The 16,830-nt window shown below is 43.9% G+C and overlaps 1 protein-coding gene across 6 annotated transcripts in view; it reads left to right on the plus strand.

Annotated features, from left to right (window-relative positions):
• Positions 1-16,830, plus strand: part of KIF13A (kinesin family member 13A) — a 220,233-nt gene that overhangs the window by 90,567 nt on the left and 112,836 nt on the right. The window lies entirely within an intron of this gene.

The following is a 16,830-nucleotide window of genomic DNA, read 5'->3' on the forward strand; positions in this document are numbered from 1 at the left end:
ATGTTGAGTGGACCTCATGAGTGACCCTCTTTCCTACCAGTGGGCTGCAGCAGCTGGGGCTCCACCTACTGCCCTGTGGGCCTCCTGTCCTCTCCGCTGCTGCATGTGCCTGTCACACACTGGTACACTGAAGTCCCTCACTTCCTATGCTTCCTGCTCCTTCCCAGCACTTCAGAAGTGCCATGAATCCACTGAGCTGTGCACCTCTCCCTCCGTCCCTGACCTGGAATGCCACGAACAGCTGATTTATGACGTTCCACCTGTGGGAGATAGGGGAAGGAGCAGTCATGGAGCACAAACCAGGTGATTCATGTGCTCTGAAAGTGGTGGGAGGGAGAGGAAGGTGTGGGATGTGTTGGGGCACTGGTGCCCTGGTGTGTGTGGGGAAGGTGGAGCCCCAGAGGGCCCCAAGTTGCCCACCTCTGCTCTACAGTTTGATCTAAAAAGCTGGCTCTCTGCAAGCTCCAACAGACTCATCTGTGGATTGGGCACAAGAGTGGGGAACACAGTGCACACCCAGCAGAGGACTGTGGGCATTGAGACACCCATGGCAATGAGAACAAAGGAAGGAGAATTTTACAAGTGCATGAACTAGACTAGTATTTCAGGACTCTGTCAAGAAGTAGGTTTTGGGAAAAGGAGAGCATGTTTCTTGATTTGCCTGTTATACTTCATCCCCTGCAATTAATGCTAATGCAACCTAGCTGCTTTCAGGCTGCCTGAGGCTGCATCTGTGAAACAAAGCTGGGGGTAGATTTGAGAACAGTGGCCTTAGGCAGTATCCCTTTTTAGGTGGGTTATTTTGGTTAGGATTTAGTCTATTGTTCCAAACTATTAACAATAACTATCACATCCTAAAACTGGAAGAGACACATTTTACTTTTGTACATGATAAAAAGATCAAGGGAAGGAGTCTAGGCTTCATCTTTACCACTTTGGGATATGTTGAAGTCAGCATTGTCTCATCAACACTAGAGCTTTAGGGTGCAATAGTTAGAACATGTTCGAGCACCACACCATTAAATTCCAGTCAAGGAAAAGGCTGAGGATATGTCTAAAAGGAATCAAAGGTGTTTCGTTAAAACACTTGTTTAACACATTTTAAAATCTTCTAGACAGAGGAGGTTGTATGCTAATAAAAGGGGAACTCAGAAAACAAACAAGCAAAAAATCAGTCCTGTAACACTTTAAAGACTAACAATATAATTTATTAGGTGATGAGCTTTCGTGGGACAGACCTCCTTCAGATCTGGAAAATCCTGATAAATAACTGAGATGAAAAGAATTCAACAGAAAGATAGGAAAAAAATGAAATAAAAACTGATGAATCAGCTACACAGAACAGAAGGACGGGGCTGAAAGGGGGAAGAAAAATAGTTATTCCAAGTGTCTAGTAAGTTAAGTGGGCTTTCTGGGATCATCATGAATATCAAAAGTGGGGAAACTGTCCTTGTAATGCGTAGGGCAATTGATATCTTTGAGCCCGAGGTAAGGTGTCAAACTGGGTAATGAACTGTAGTTCAAATATCTCCCTTTGTAATCTGGTGTTAGTCTCTTTGTTTTAGAATGGAAACTTCGAAGTTTTAAATGCTATGACCTGCTAGATTGCACTGACAGGTTTGTGTGTATTCAGTTTCCTGATGTCTGATTTGTGTCCAGTCATTCTTTGGCAAAGTGCTTGTCCAGTTTGTCCAATATACAAGGTAGAGGAGGATTGCTGGCACATGGTGGCATATATAACGTTGATGGAGATACAGGAATATGAGCTCCTGATTGTGTGAGTGATGTGGTTAGGTCCAGTGATGGTGTGTCCAGAGTAAATGTGTAGACAAAGTTGGCAATGGGGTTTGTTGCAAGGCAAAGTCCAAGGATTAGTATTTCTGTGGTGTGGGGTGTGGTTGCTAGTGAGAGTTTTCCTGAGGTTAGACAGTTGTCTATAGGAAAGTACAGATCTGTCACTAGGCCTGTGAGAGTGCAGCATCATGCTCCAGTATAGGTTGTGGTTTGTTGATACTGCTCTGGAGTGGTTTGAGTTGGAGGCTATAGGCTATCGAACAAGTGGCATTCTGTCTTCACACAGCTTTCTTGGGCCTATCTAGAAATAGTTGGGTGGGTTTTTTCTTTGTTTTTTTTGGTTTGTTTGTTTTTTAATGTCTCCCAGTGGGTAAATAAGTTTTATGAATGCCTGATAGAGATCTTGGAGTTTTTGGTCTCTGTCAGTAGTATTGAAGTGGATTGTGGTTGTATTTAAGGGCGTGACTATAACAATGGGTCGTGTGGTATGTCCTGGATGGAATCTCGAAGGCATGTAGGGAAGAATAGTGGTAGTGGTCACTGGGTTTCAGGTAAAGAGAGGTATTGATTTGACCATTTGTGATTTGTATTATGGTATCCAGGAAATGGATCTCTCGTGTGGAGTGGTCAAGGCTAAGATTGATGGTGGGAAGCCGGTTGTTGAAATCCCTATGGAAGAAAAGGGAAACTGGTTGTGTTGAAGCAAATACAATTTTTCCATGATTTTTAAAATATATTAGCTAGATGATTTTTTTTTAAAGAAGTAACGTTTGATTTTCTCCAGTGAGTGTCCCTGTGTTTCTCCACTTTTGATGTTTACATGCCTTGCACATGTAATTGGAGATTTGTGGTAGCAGTACCCTGTTGGACTATATATATACACCCTTTTGCCATCTCATGCCATTTTGAACAACTACATAGCTGTGTGCCAACAACTGTCCCTCAGTTCCTTCTCTGCTACCTTTGGCTTTAGTCAGGGCAATCAGCATCACCCATTCTTTTTTGATTAGTTAAAATAGAGTTGGCTAGCTCATAGTTAGAGGTAGTGTAAGTAATAGTTCTCCTTTGTACATTTCAAGTGTATTTAAAAAATCCCTTTTATAGTTATCTACGCTCGATTAAAAGTTAGGTTTATATAGGCTGTCCACCCGTGAAGTTTTCAAGATTTCTGTTACTAGATAGGCCCAAGAAAGCTGTGTGAAGACAGAACGCTACTTGTTCCATAGCCTGTAGCCTCCAACTCAAACCGCTCCAGAGCAGAATCAACAATCTACAACCGATACTGGAACATGATGCTTCACTCTCACAGGCCTAGTGACAGACCTGTACTTTCCTGCAGTCAACTGTCTAACCTCAGGAAAACTCTCATTCGCAACCACACACCACACCACAGAAATACTAATCCTTGGACTTTTCCTTGCAACAAACCCCATTTCCAACTTTTCTCTACATATTTACTCTGGAGACACCATCAGTGGACCTAACCACGTCACTTACACAATCAGGAGCTCATATTCCTGAATCTCCATCAACATTATCTATGCCACCATGTGCCAGCAATGCCCCTCTGCTTTGTATATTGGACAAACTGGACAAGCACTGTGCCAAAGAATCCCATTATGCCTAGGTCATTGGGTTTCAGCAATGCTTTATCATACTTGTCAACTTAATTTCAGTGGTCATGGACAGTCCACAATATCTATCAGAACATGCCTCCACTTACTGGGACATTTGGCAGCAACAGTGTCCGTTGAGCATGCCAGGCTTGACATAAAATGTCTACAATCTTGGCTTGGATAGTGCCCATCCCATGCAGACACAATAGGTGTGTCAAAATGCCAAGAAAGGTAAAGGACTTACTGGAGTGTTGGACCAAAACCAATATATGTTTACACAGGAGTCCCATTTCTACGGAGGATTCCACTGATTACTAGTCACCATGGATGCCTCCCTGATTGAATGGGGGAGCGCATTTACTGATCAGTACACTCCAGGGCTGATGGTCCCCACTGGAGTCCAAACTACATATAAACCTTTTGAAATTCAGGGCAGTTCGCAATGCATGCAACCCCTTTCAACCCCTATCAAAAACAAAGCCATCAGGATGCTTGTAAACACTGTAGCATGCATGGTCAATGTAAACTTCCAAGGTGTCGTGCATGAAGTGTTTACGGAGACAATATGGCTTTGGAGTTTGTGCATTAGCGACAACAGCCACGTATCAGCATCCTACCTTCCAGGGTGCCAGAACACAACAGTGGGCATCCTGAGCAGGGACTTTGCACAGACTCATGAATGAGAAATAGATTCCCAAATACTACATGATATTTAGACTGTGGGGTTTCTCTGTCATAGATTTATTTGCAATAGCACTGAACTCCAAATGCCTGTATTATCACTCTAAAGCAGGACGGGATCCCAATCCTGAGGAGGAGATCGGTTTATGAAATGGGATGCCCCATTGATTATATGTATTCCATAGACCCTGCTTCTAAATCTGGTCATACACAAGGTCGAGTGAGACAAATCCAAGGTGATTTTAATAGCATCTACGTGGGCTAGACAAACCTAGTTCTGATACCTTCAGTGAATGGTGACATGCCCACCTGGAAGCCTCACCCTGTAACTGAAGATGTGGGTCATGTCTGCCATCCCAGTCCCATCCACCTCAAGGCTTGGTTACCCCATGACTGAGAAGGATAGAGGAGGTGAATGAGAGATTACTCAATAATTGGAAAATCACTACAAGAAGTACATGAGTGGAAATGGTTCAGCACTTGGTACCAAGATAAACACATGTAAACAACATCTTGTACTCTGAGTCCTGGACTATATACTAAACTTAAAAATCAGTTTAAAATCAAAAGTTTTTTCAAGGTGAGCTGAGCAGCTATCATTTTCCCATGACAAGGTGGATGGGTCCTCTATACTTGTTCTTGATGCCTTTAAGAAAGTGTTTAGTTATAGGATCAACAACTACCCCACAACCCTTCAACCTTGTCTTACATGGACTCATGGGAAAACTTGTTTGCACCTCTTGCGACCTGTTTGTTGCTACATTTATCCATGGAAGTGGCTTCCTTTATTGCCGTTATGTCTATCAGCACTTGGGAGAAGTAGGAACATTAATGGCACATCTGCATACAATTTTGTTCAAGGACAAAGTCATCTTAAGACCACAGCACAAATTCCTATTCACTGTTGACTCCACCTGTCAACTCCATCAATTTATCTACTTATCTGTTTACATATGCAGATGGAAGGAAAGCATCACTCCATACACACTGAACGTTCACAGACCTCTTGCATTCTACATTGAGAGAACGAAGTCATTTAGAAATTTATCAAGACTATTTACCTCAATAATAGAATGATCAAGGGGAGAAGCTGTCTCAAACAGAGCCTATCCAGGTGACATCTGCCTGCATTCTGAAAACTTTCACTTACCAGTTCCTAGAAGCATTGATATACGTTCAAAATTAGCACTTTTATCATTAGTAGCTTTCCTCAGTAATGTCCCTGTTGCTGACATTTGCAAAGCAGCAGGTTGGCTTTGGTCCATACATACACAAAAGACTACACCATTGAGCGACAGTCAGCATCAGATGCTCACATTCAACTCGTGGTGCTATCCAACACTTGACACAACTACTCCAATCTTTCCCCCTTCCCCACCACAAAAGGGCACTGCTTAACAGTCACCTAAAGTGGAACATCCACAGGGACACTCCTTAAAGAGAAGGAGAGAGTTACTCGTCTTGAGTGGTAACTGAGGTTCTTTGAGATGGCTGACCTTGTGAGTGTGCTACTACCCTACCCCCTTCCCCCCCACTTCAGAGTTTTATGCTGGTTCTCTGAGGTAGAGATGGAATAGCTGCACATTACCATGTAACTGTTCAGAATGGTGCATCAGAGCAATGGCCTGTAGCCCAACCAGCGCTGCTACTGCAGGTCTCTGATCAGAAGCTCAGGGCGTCAAGATGCCAAAAGTGGAGCTACCTATAGGGACAACTCTTTTGAAGAACCTCAGTTACTGCATAGGGTAAGTAATCTTCTTTTAGGCTGATCTGAACATAAGCTAATGGAGTCCTTAGCCATGATCTCATTAGCTCTGCAATTTGCCCAGACTTGCTCTGTTGGTTACACATAACATACTAGTCACATTTATGGACATGCTTTCTCTAATAAAGCTCTTAGTGTTCTGATATATATAGTTGTGATATTTTGTGCCAAGGAATCTCATGTTTGACTGCAGAAATACACGTGATAGTTGCAGTAGCAAATAGGAGACACTTCTCTCTCTCTCTCACACACAGGGGTGGGGAGAATGGGAGAGAAGTTTAAAGTGCCCAAAAGAGACCTCGCTGTCCCTTTCACTAATTTATTTGAAGTATGAATGTACTAGATTTCTAAAAGGAAGAGCACCACCACTAAAATTAGTTTTTCTCACAACTGAATTTAGATCAAGTTCTCAGCAGTGATTAGTAGTGGAGATTATGAAACAAAACAGTGCTTGTTTTGTGCTGGTACTTGCCAGTACTGAGTACCAACACCACGCAAGGCCTAGCTGTGGAATTGGCTGAGGGAGGGGAGCCAGCTGAGTACTGGCTTCTCTTTTCCTACAAAAAAGGCACTGAAACTAACTACCAGCATTTTACAGTCTATCACTTTTTGCCTGTAGGGTTCTGTGGGAATGAGAGGATTAAAAATTGTCATCTGTGCTGTGGCTGACCCCTTCCCCTCATCCCTCACCAACCTGAGAGAGAAATTGTACAGATCAGTTACATTCCAACCTCAAGGATTCAGGAGTCAAATTAGAGTTCAGTATTACCCAGAAGAGCCACAATAGTGTGCATCCATTGTTTCATTTACTATTCATATAAAATTTTCCCAGCTGAATGGCCAACTAAGTATTCTGCAGCTGGTTAATAAAATAGTAATAACATCCTGACTGTCTAATAACTGAGATTGGTTAATTAAATCGCAATGTTTTTAATATCTTTTGTGGCATAGAGCTGTAGTAGAGGCATTAAAAAGCCACTTCTAGCTCCTGAGCCTCAGTCTGTGTATCACTGGTATAGATGTAGAATGCAATGAGAGAGACATGGGTGGATTTTTACATCCTTACACAGAGATCTCATTGACATTCCTCATGGCACAACATGGATCTCTGAATAGCTATGTCTCCTGAGATTCCTTCTACACTGCTTTCCTGGGGATCAGACACTCTTGGCCAGATAACACACAGCCTCCACACAGTATTGAGTGCTGTTAGTGAGCCACTCGTGAATTACACTGCAGAAGAACCCCAGCAGATTCCTAGTCCCAGACTTCTCCCAGAAATGTATGGCTTGCACTGCACAGTATACTCCTGAATAATGTGAGCATGTAGAAAATGTCATTTCATCAAAGGAAAATTATATGCCTTGTTATCTCAAATGGAGGTTCCTGCATTTAATCCAAACATGCTAGTTAAGATAAAATGATAAGATAAGGTTATTAACTATGAAGGAGAAATTTTAAATTATTACAAGTAATACATAAAAGTCAGGATTGGTTACAAAAACATGAGTGAAATTCCTAACCGAACATACCTAATACCTAACTGAACAAGTTAAGTGACTTAAAAGCAAAAAAATTTTGTCTTGCCATACACTTAGAGCAATCTGTTCTGGCTGAAGAACCTTCCATCAAGGACCAGCACTCCTCCAGTTCAGTGATGCTTTCTTTATAGCTGCTGTGAGCAGACATTGGGAGGAGAGAAAGAGGTGATATGGTGGTTGCTCCCCACTTTGAGGATTACTCCCTGTTTGAACGCAGGCAACAATTAGTTTCTTGTAGCTGTGAGGTCTGAACTCTCCCTGGCTTGGAATGTACATTTTAAAAACACACCTTTCCCCCATCAGAAAATGGCTGCTTATGCAAGCAATAAAAGCAGTCCTGTAGCACTTTAAAGACTAACAAAGTAATTTGAGGTGATGAGCTTTTGTGGGACAGACCCACTTGAGATCCGATTTTGGCCTGGAGCGTGTAACATCAATGATAAATAGTATCATAACTTCATGTGCAGTGTTGCTGTATGCGTTTTACCAGGACAGTAATGTTCAGGAGATTAATATTTCAAATGATACCTCTGTGACACATTATACCTCAAAGTAGCACCCTGCAACCTCTGTAATCATCACTGATATTACTATGTCATTTATTGTACAGAGTATGCTTTAGGAGGTGTCATTTTGTAAATCTTGATCTAGTATTACTCTGTTACTGAAGTTTGTTGTGATATTGGGAACACCCACAACCAGTCTTTCAGTTGCAATAAAGGAGTAGCTATCCATAGCTAGCAGTCTTGTTGCACCTTAGAGACAATGGTCGTGTCTACACTAGCCAAAAACTTCGAAATGGCCATGCAAATAGCCATTTCGAAGTTTACTAATGAAGCACTGAAATACATATTCAGTGCCTCATTAGCATGCAGGCGGCCACAGCCGTTGGACATTGATGCAGCTCGCCGCTGCGCGGCTCGTCCAAACGGGGCTCCTTTTCGAAAGGACCCTGGCTACTTTGAAGTCCCCTTATTCCTATGAGCAGATAGGAATAAGGGGGACTTCGAAGTAGCTGGGGTCCTTTCGAAGACAAGCCGCACAGCGGTGAGCCGCATCAATTTGGAAGTGCTGCGGCCTCCCGCATGCTAATGAGGCGCTGAATATGTATTTCAATGCTTCATTAGTAAGTATGAAGCTAGTGTAGACGTAGCCAATCAATGTATTGGGTCATGAGATTTCTTGGGCAAATCTCACTTCCTTCGATGAAAAATGGAGATTAAAAAACAGAATCCAGGGTTTATATTGGGGTGGGGGGTTGTAGGGGAGAAGTTGAAAGGAGTATTCTCAGGAGTGAGACACATCCTACTTAATTTGCTTCATTAATTGGTCCTACTACTGACAGATAATCACTTCCTCCCCTGTCTTCCCCACTATATATAAACACTGGTGTTTTGTTTTCTGTTTTTCATCTGAGGAAGTGGGGTTGTCCGTGAAAGCTCATGACTTCATAATTTTTTTTTCTCTAAGGCAGGTGTGGGGGAACCTTTTTTGCATCAGGTGCCATTGATTTACAGAAAATCTGTTGGGGGTACACACAAGTTTGAAGCCCTCCCCCTCCCCAAAAAGGCACGGAACCCTCAATGATGTGGCCCCTGACTGAGACACCTCACTCCCCTCAAGCTCCAGCAGAATGGGCAAGGGTGTGGAGGTGGGGAAACTGAGGTTCAGGGCTTCCCTCAGGCCAGATTAACTCTTGTGTGGGCCCAGGGTGGAACTAAGAATGCGGGGGTTCAGGATTCAATGTGGGACTGTCAGGGAGCAGATGTGTGGCCTTGGAGGGAGGGTGTAGGAGTGGGCCGAGAAGTGGGTGTTTGGGGTCTGAGTGTGGGGGGGCGAGGGCTGCAGGAACATGGTGGTGTGGGGGTCTGGGCAGGAGGGGTGTGCAGGAGCATGGGTGTGGTGCTTACCTCCACACACTGCTGCTGCCCCTCTCCCTCCCCCTCATGGGGAATGGCAGAGTGGAGAACAGCTTCCTGGAAAGGCCCCGCCCCCCCACCTCGGCAGCCTGGATTGGCAGGAATTCCAGTCAGTCACAACAGGCACGAGAAGCCTCTCTCCAGGTTGTTATATGCTGACATTCCCCCAACAGAGAGAAAGGAAGGAGGGGAATTGACTGGAATTTCTCTGTTTATGGTTCATGAGTGATTGGGAATCCATTCATGTAATTCTGTTGCATCCCTGTCAAAACAAAAAGCAGTCAAGTAGCGCTTTAAAGACTAGCAAAATAGTTTATTAGGTGAGCTTTCGTGGGACAGACCCACTTCTTCAGACCACAAAAGCTCACCTAATAAACTATTTTGCTAGTCTTTAAAGTGCTACTTGACTGCTTTTTGTTTTGATAGTGTGTAGACTAGCACAGCTTACTCTCTGTTACTATTCAATATGTTGCATCCCTGTGCAAGTGCAATTCCTATCTGACTTTTGTAGCTTGATATCAGCATCACCGTATGAAGGACAACCCAGGCTGGTGGGCTTGGAGGGTTCAGCAGTCCCGCAGTCCAGGTTGCATGTTCTGGTGCAGCGATCAGAGTGATATGCACGGCTTGTTTTAACTGAAATTTGCTATTTATCTCTGGCATAGAGATTTAAGTGAGACTCTCAATGCAATGACTGAAAAGAGTCAAAAATGCCACAAGTTCGTTCTTTTCTCTTCGCTCGTTTTGCGAAAAGGAAGCAGGGAAAGAAAAGCCCAAGTATTGGTGAGAGTGATGTAGTTGCAGAGCTGGCAAGTGGCAGGAAAAGAGAGCTCATCAGTCAGTCTTGGAGCAAAGGGAACTGAAAATTGCAGCTCAGAAGCAAGCTGATGAGTTAGCACATTGGTGAATCCTAGAGTTGCAAGCCCAGGAAGCTGTGAGCCTTAGAATTAAAAACAAGGAAACTGGGGAAGAAGGGAGACCGAAAGCACCAAATGGATCTGGCAGACAAAAAAAACTGGAGGCCTCTCCCCATCACAAGTACTGTGATGTATTTCTACCTCTTCCGAAATCCCCAACGGGGAAGAGTTGTATCCTGAAGATAGAGACAGACAATGGTGCAGATTATTGCACAGGCATACTTCGTACAAAATTTGTCATAGTCCTGGAAAGTGGTGAACATCATAGACTAGACAGTCACGCCTAGTGTAGTCAGTGGGTTTTCACATGAATGTAATAGTCTGACTGCATGGATCTCACCCCAGGGCCTGGGTTTACAAACTGCATAGAAGTGGTTTCAGAGCAGAGAAGAGAATTAGGGTGAGATCAGAAGAGTGTGTACAAAGAATTAAGAGATTCTTGATGTACCACTTGTGAAATTTTAATTCTAAAAATGTTTTTTGTTGTGACATTTATGAACAAGATAGCAATTCTGTTCCAAATTCGTTTGTTTGGTTTTTTTTTTTAATACCTTTTGGTTTAAATTCTCTTGTCCTTGGGCTTTACCCAGAAACAAATTTTTTTTGTGGTAGAAGTTTAATAAAAATCCAGTTTGAATTTATCAAATGGATTGTTTTCTCCAACTAAGAGCTTTTCACAGACAGCTTTTCTCTTGGGTAATTAAAAAACTTTATTTTAAATGTCAGATTTCACATGTACAAGGACAAGATAGTGCTTTAACATAATTTTAAGTTTGCCTTTTAAATGACAAAGCTATATAATTAGAGAGAAGGTGTGAGAAAACATTCTTTAATTTTAAAATGTCATACCATATTAGGAAGAACTCAATGTTCATAAGCATGTCATACGGAAAGTTCAAATCTTTGTGTAGTATCATGTGACCATTCAAAGAGAATTGCATTTGTATCCTTTGATTTTCATGCAACAAGTTAAGATATGCATTTAAAAACTTGAAAAATTTAAAATAGGGTTAATACAAACGGAAAAAACATTTCTTCCTTATGTCTCTTTAGCTGTGTCTACACGTGCACGCTACTTCGAAGTAGCGGCACTAACTTCGAAATAGCGCCCGTCGCGGCTACACGCGTCGGGCGCTATTTCGAAGTTAACTTTGACGTTAGGCAGAGAGACGTCGAAGTCGCTAACCTCATGAGGGGATCGGAATAGCGCCCTACTTCGACGTTGAACATCGAAGTAGGGACCGTGTAGACGATCTGCGTCCCGCAACATCGAAATTGCTGGGTCCTCCATGGCGGCCATCAGCTGGGGGGTTGAGAGATGCTCTCTCTCCAGCCCCTGCGGGGCTCTATGGTCACCGTGGGCAGCAGCCCTTAGCCCAGGGCTTCTGGCTGCTGCTGTGGCAGCTGGGGATTCATGCTGCAGGCACAGGGTCTGCAACCAGTTGTCGGCTCTGTGTATCTTGTGTTGTTTAGTGCAACTGTGTCTGGGAGGGGCCCTTTAAGGGAGCGGCTTGCTGTTGAGTCCGCCCTGTGACCCTGTCTGCAGCTGTGCCTGGCACCCTTATTTCGATGTGTGCTACTTTGGCGTGTAGACGTACCCTCGCAGCACCTATTTCTATGTGGTGCAGCGCAACGTCGAAGTTGAACGTCGACGTTGCCAGCCCTGGAGGACGTGTAGACGTTATTCATCGAAATAAGCTATTTCGATGTTGGCTTCATGTGTAGACGTAGCCTTTGTGTCATAGGTGCTTTGGAGCTGGAGCACCCATGATACAAACAGCACCCCTAGTCAGCTGATGATATGGCTTGTGGAGAGGGCAGAGAGTAGCAGATGGGTGGGGCAGGAGTGTGGTGAAAAGAGGTGAAGACAGGGTAAGGTTTCAGGGGAGGGGCAGGGCAGGTAGAGACAGAGTGAGGCTTGACCCTTAGGGTGTGGGTGGAGGATGGCTAGGCTTTGGGAGTGGACTATCTCCAGGGAAGAATAAAAGTCAGCACTTATGTTTGTGTTCTTATTTGTCAAGGAATGTCACAGGCTTGATTTGTACAGAACAAAGAGGAAAGCATGGATACTTAACAGGTTAAGAATAATAGCTGATTTGATTCTCTCTCTCTCTCTCTCTCTCTCTCTCTCTCTCTCACATTTTCTATTGTTGGCATTGGGTTTTCCCAGAATACTTTAACAGGTTTTATGTTCAGTTTTCACCTTTTGTATGTTGTTTTTTTGTTCTGTATTCATAAGATGAAAAAAGTTATTGCTGAACAATGATGGTGAATTATGCACACTAAATCAATTTAAGATATGCAACTCCAGCTGTAAGAATAGTGTAGCTGGAAATGATGTATCTTAAATCAGTTTTTGCCATGGTCCCCACAGCAGGATGTCGATGGGAGAAGCTCTCCTGTTGACTTTCCTTACTCTGCATAACTGCAAGGAGTACTGGGGTTGATGGCAGTGCCCTGATGATTCGATTTAGCATGGACTCACTAAGTACACTAAGTTGAACCCTTGAAGTTTGACTACCGAGCCTAGGAGTATATCTACACTACAGTAAACCCTCATGTTACCTGGGGGTTGTGTTCCTGCCACCCCCACACAACTCAAATTGTCATGCAAGTTGGGGGCAGGGTGAGATGGAAACCAGGCTTCAGCCTGGTTCCCAGTTCCCTGGGTTTGCAGGAGCCTGCCTGCAGGCAGGAGGTTTCCTGCCTCCCAGAGTGGCAGGGAGCTTGGAACCAGGGGACAGCCTGGTTCCCCTCTCCCTGCCTCTTGTGGGACTCAGGCAACTGACCAGCCATGTGCTGGTCAGCTGGTTGGTTTCCTGTCTGCTTCTCCCTGCCTTTCCCCATCTGTGGGCAGATAGGCAGGCTAAAAAGCCTGTTGCCTACCTTCTCCCAGTGGCGTTACTGTTGGGCAGACAGCTGCACAGCTGGGGGAAGGCAGGGAGAAGGGGCTCTTTGCCTGCCTAGCTGCCTGCAGCTGTGGGTAGCTAGGGAGGCTGACAGCTGCAGAGCGGCTTCAAGTTGTGCTTAACTCACAGTACAGTGAGTTATGTGCAACTTGAAACCATGTATTTCTAGGGTTTACTGTACGCAGCTTTTATTTACATGACTGTCTCTAAGTCAGGAAGTGTAAATGCTCTCAGCAATTGGACCAAAAAACCTTCCACCTCCTACAAGCAGTAGTTGCTTTGTCAACAGGTGTACAAAGCATTGTTTACACTAGTACTTGCTGTGGCACAGCTTTTATCAAAGGGGCAGGGCAGTTTAAACACCTGTGGACAACAAAAATTTTGTCAATTAATTAATTGCCCATGTAGACCAAAGCCTATGTTAAGTAACATCTTGAAACTGTGACAAAAATTTAGTTGTGTTGGCAATACTCTAATCAAGTGGCCAGGGAGCTTCATTACTACCTATCCTAAAGATTTTTTTTAATGTGCACTCAATTTGGTTGTCTTTTAAAGAGTCATTTTTGCTTTTATTAATACAATGTTGAGGCTGTTTCATCACCAAAATACTAGCTTGTTCAGATGTTCAGTGTCATCCTAAATGTGTGCCCCCCCCCTTGCATGTGTTACAGGGCAAGGGATAGCTGAGTGGTTTTAATATTAGCCTGGTAAATCCAGGGTTGAGAGTTCAATGCTCAAGGGGGCTGTTTAGGAGTTTGGGGGAAATAAATTAAAAAAAAAAACAAAAAAAAACCTGTCAGGGATCGTGCTTGGTCCTGTCAAGAAGGCATGGTACTGGATTTGATGACGTCCCAAGGTCCCTTCCAGGTCTATAAGATGTGTATGGCCATATATTACAAGAAAGTTTCCTCACTACTAGATTACACAGCTAGCTCAACTAGTGCAGCAGAGTTCTGGAGCAGATTGCCACAGAATGAAAGAAACATAGGAATGGTTTGATTGCTAGCTCAAAGGGTCTTTAGAGTTTATCTAACATTTAGGGCAGGTCTTCACTTACTAGGAGATCAGCACTGCAGCTATTGATCTTCCAACGGTCGATTTAGTAGATCTGGTACAGACCTGCTATATGGACCACAGGTTGCTCTGTCTTTGAATCTGATTCTCTACCGGAGGAAGGGTAAGGGAAGTTGACCAGAGTGTGTCTCCTGTTTATCCCTTGCAGTGAAGACCCTGCAGGAACTTGACCATCATTATGTCGCATTGAGCTACAGTGTTCACGTACCTGGATCTGTATACCTTAGGTCAACATTCTCCTGTAGCGTAGACCTGCCCCTTAGTTTGTGACAATCGGGTAAAATTCTATTTCTCAGTTGCCTATCGTGCATTCTCTCTCATTATGGACCTCCCTGCCACTCACTAAAAGTTTCTTAGGCCTGGCCTACACTACGGGGTTAAGTTGACCTAAGTTACACGACTCCAGCCACATGAGTAACCTAGCTGGAGTAGATGTAGCTTAGCTTGAAACATTGCAGTGTCTACCAGTTGTGTCTCATTCTGCTGGAGCACCAGAGTTGACGGGAGAGCTATTTGTGGTCAGTTTAGTAATGGCAAGTCAAACTCAAAGCCTACTGAAGTCCACACAAATGAAATATGTTAGCTTTTCAGGGCCACCAAAGAAAATGTACTTCTATCAGAAAGTTGTAATTATTTATTATAGATTCTGTTTTATGTATATTTTATAATACAGTATTTTTCAGGTCTTGTTTGACTATACTACAATAATTTTAATTGAGAATTTAATACTGAATGACATTTATTTTTTTATAACTTTAATAATAGTTCATAATATTTGATGTGTAAAATTACTTGATCATATATTAATTTAAATATAAATGTAAGGTACTCTGCACCCAGCTGGCTCCCAGGCCCTGGGCAGCTGGGTTTCCCAGTCCTGCCAGTCCCCAGGTTTGGAGCTGCTGCGGTCCCCCAGGCTCTGGCTGGGTCCCCAGATCTGGAAATGCTGGAGGGGCTCTGTGTCCTGGCCGTCTCCCAGCCCCCGCTGGGTCCTTGGGGCTGAAGCTGCTGGCAGGGCTCTGTGCCCTGCCTGGCTCCATCCCTGGAGCTGCCAGGGTTCCCCAGCCCCAGCCAGGTCCCCAGGGCTGGACCTGCTGGCGGGACTCCACACCCCATCCAGCTCCCAGTCCTGGGGCCACAAAAAGAATTCAGTGGGGTTGCATGTTTGACATGCTTGATTTAGTTTTTCTTTGCTGATCGATCACTGCATCTCCTGTACCTAATAAGCACGAAGAACACCTTAACATCACCGTGCTCTGGCCACCCATCTCCACCCAGGTTAAGCTGCTCCCAGCAGCAGGCCCTGGCCTGTGCTGCTCTGCGTGTGCGTGTGCATGTGCGTGTGTGAGAGAGAGAGAGAGGAGGGCTCTCTTCTTCCCACCCCCCAACTGGCGACGGTCGCCAAGCAGCCCTGCTGGTTGTCTGAGAGTACTGGTTAATTGAATACTGGTTAAAAGAGACTTCACTGTATTAACAGTGGGCAGCATGGGATTATTCATCACTTACAGTACATAGTGATACAAACAAAGGTTCTGCATTTATATCTGATACTTGCATAATTCTCATAGGTTTTTTGAACACTTAAAAATCTGGGAAAATAAAAATCTAATGGAAAAAGGAAAGGAATGGGAGCCATAGCTCAGAATTTCTGATTGTAAACCCTACAAGAGCAATGTCCAATAAAAACTAATGGATCGCCGTAGGCCCTCCCCCAGCTGCAGAGCCAGGCATCCCCCATGTTGTGCAAAATGCCAATGCCGGTGACTTGCCTGAGCCATGCCGGGGCTGCAGAAGGAGCTGCTGCCACCACGCACTTGTCCCACCAAGTGGTGGGGTGCATGTGCAGAGCAGGCGGAGGGTGCTTCACATGTGCAGCTCTGAGAAGCCACATTCTGCCATACCGCAGTGTCCAGTTTGTCACATGTGGCGAGTGACAAGCATATTGGACACCAAAGCCCTACAGAAACTCAACTGGTATTGTTTGTCAGACTATGTTCTTTCTTTCTGCATTGTCATCTGTGATAAAGATTCTGCAGGTCAGATTATGTCTATCACTCTCGTATTCCATTTTATACTTATTTATTTTCATCCTCAACTTTGGGATGGTCTGAAAGTTCTCCACTCTCTTATTTCTGGTCAGGAATAGGAGCAATCAATCTTCCTCACTGAAATAGAGTTATTTTGGATCTTCTCTAATTTGCTTCCCTAGTGTTTGTAGGCTAGAAGTACTGTACTAAATTATAATTATATCTGCTTTATTCAGCTCTAACCACCATTTAACTTTGCAGTCTTATCTGGCAGAAAAGCAAGTGTCTCCCTTTGAAATGAATGCTTTGATAACTTTGGAATGCTCCGTCAGGGGTTGGCTGAAGAAGTAAGTTTGTGCATTGTGCATCCTTAGACCCTAGCTGGTGCTGCATATTCTTCACCCAAACATCTGTGATAACTATCTTTTGTGTTCTGTATAGTGCCTATCCCCTTATCTAAGAAAGACGTCCCAGTTACTTACATGGAGATGATTGCAATATTGTGGAGAGTTATTCCAGCAAAACACAACAAAAAACAAAACAAACACCATCACCCCCCGCAAAACCCTCCACACTTCTGGAGGAAA

The sequence above is a fragment of the Carettochelys insculpta genome, chromosome 2 (genome assembly GCF_033958435.1).
Source record: "Carettochelys insculpta isolate YL-2023 chromosome 2, ASM3395843v1, whole genome shotgun sequence".
Classification (NCBI taxonomy): Eukaryota; Metazoa; Chordata; order Testudines; family Carettochelyidae; genus Carettochelys; species Carettochelys insculpta.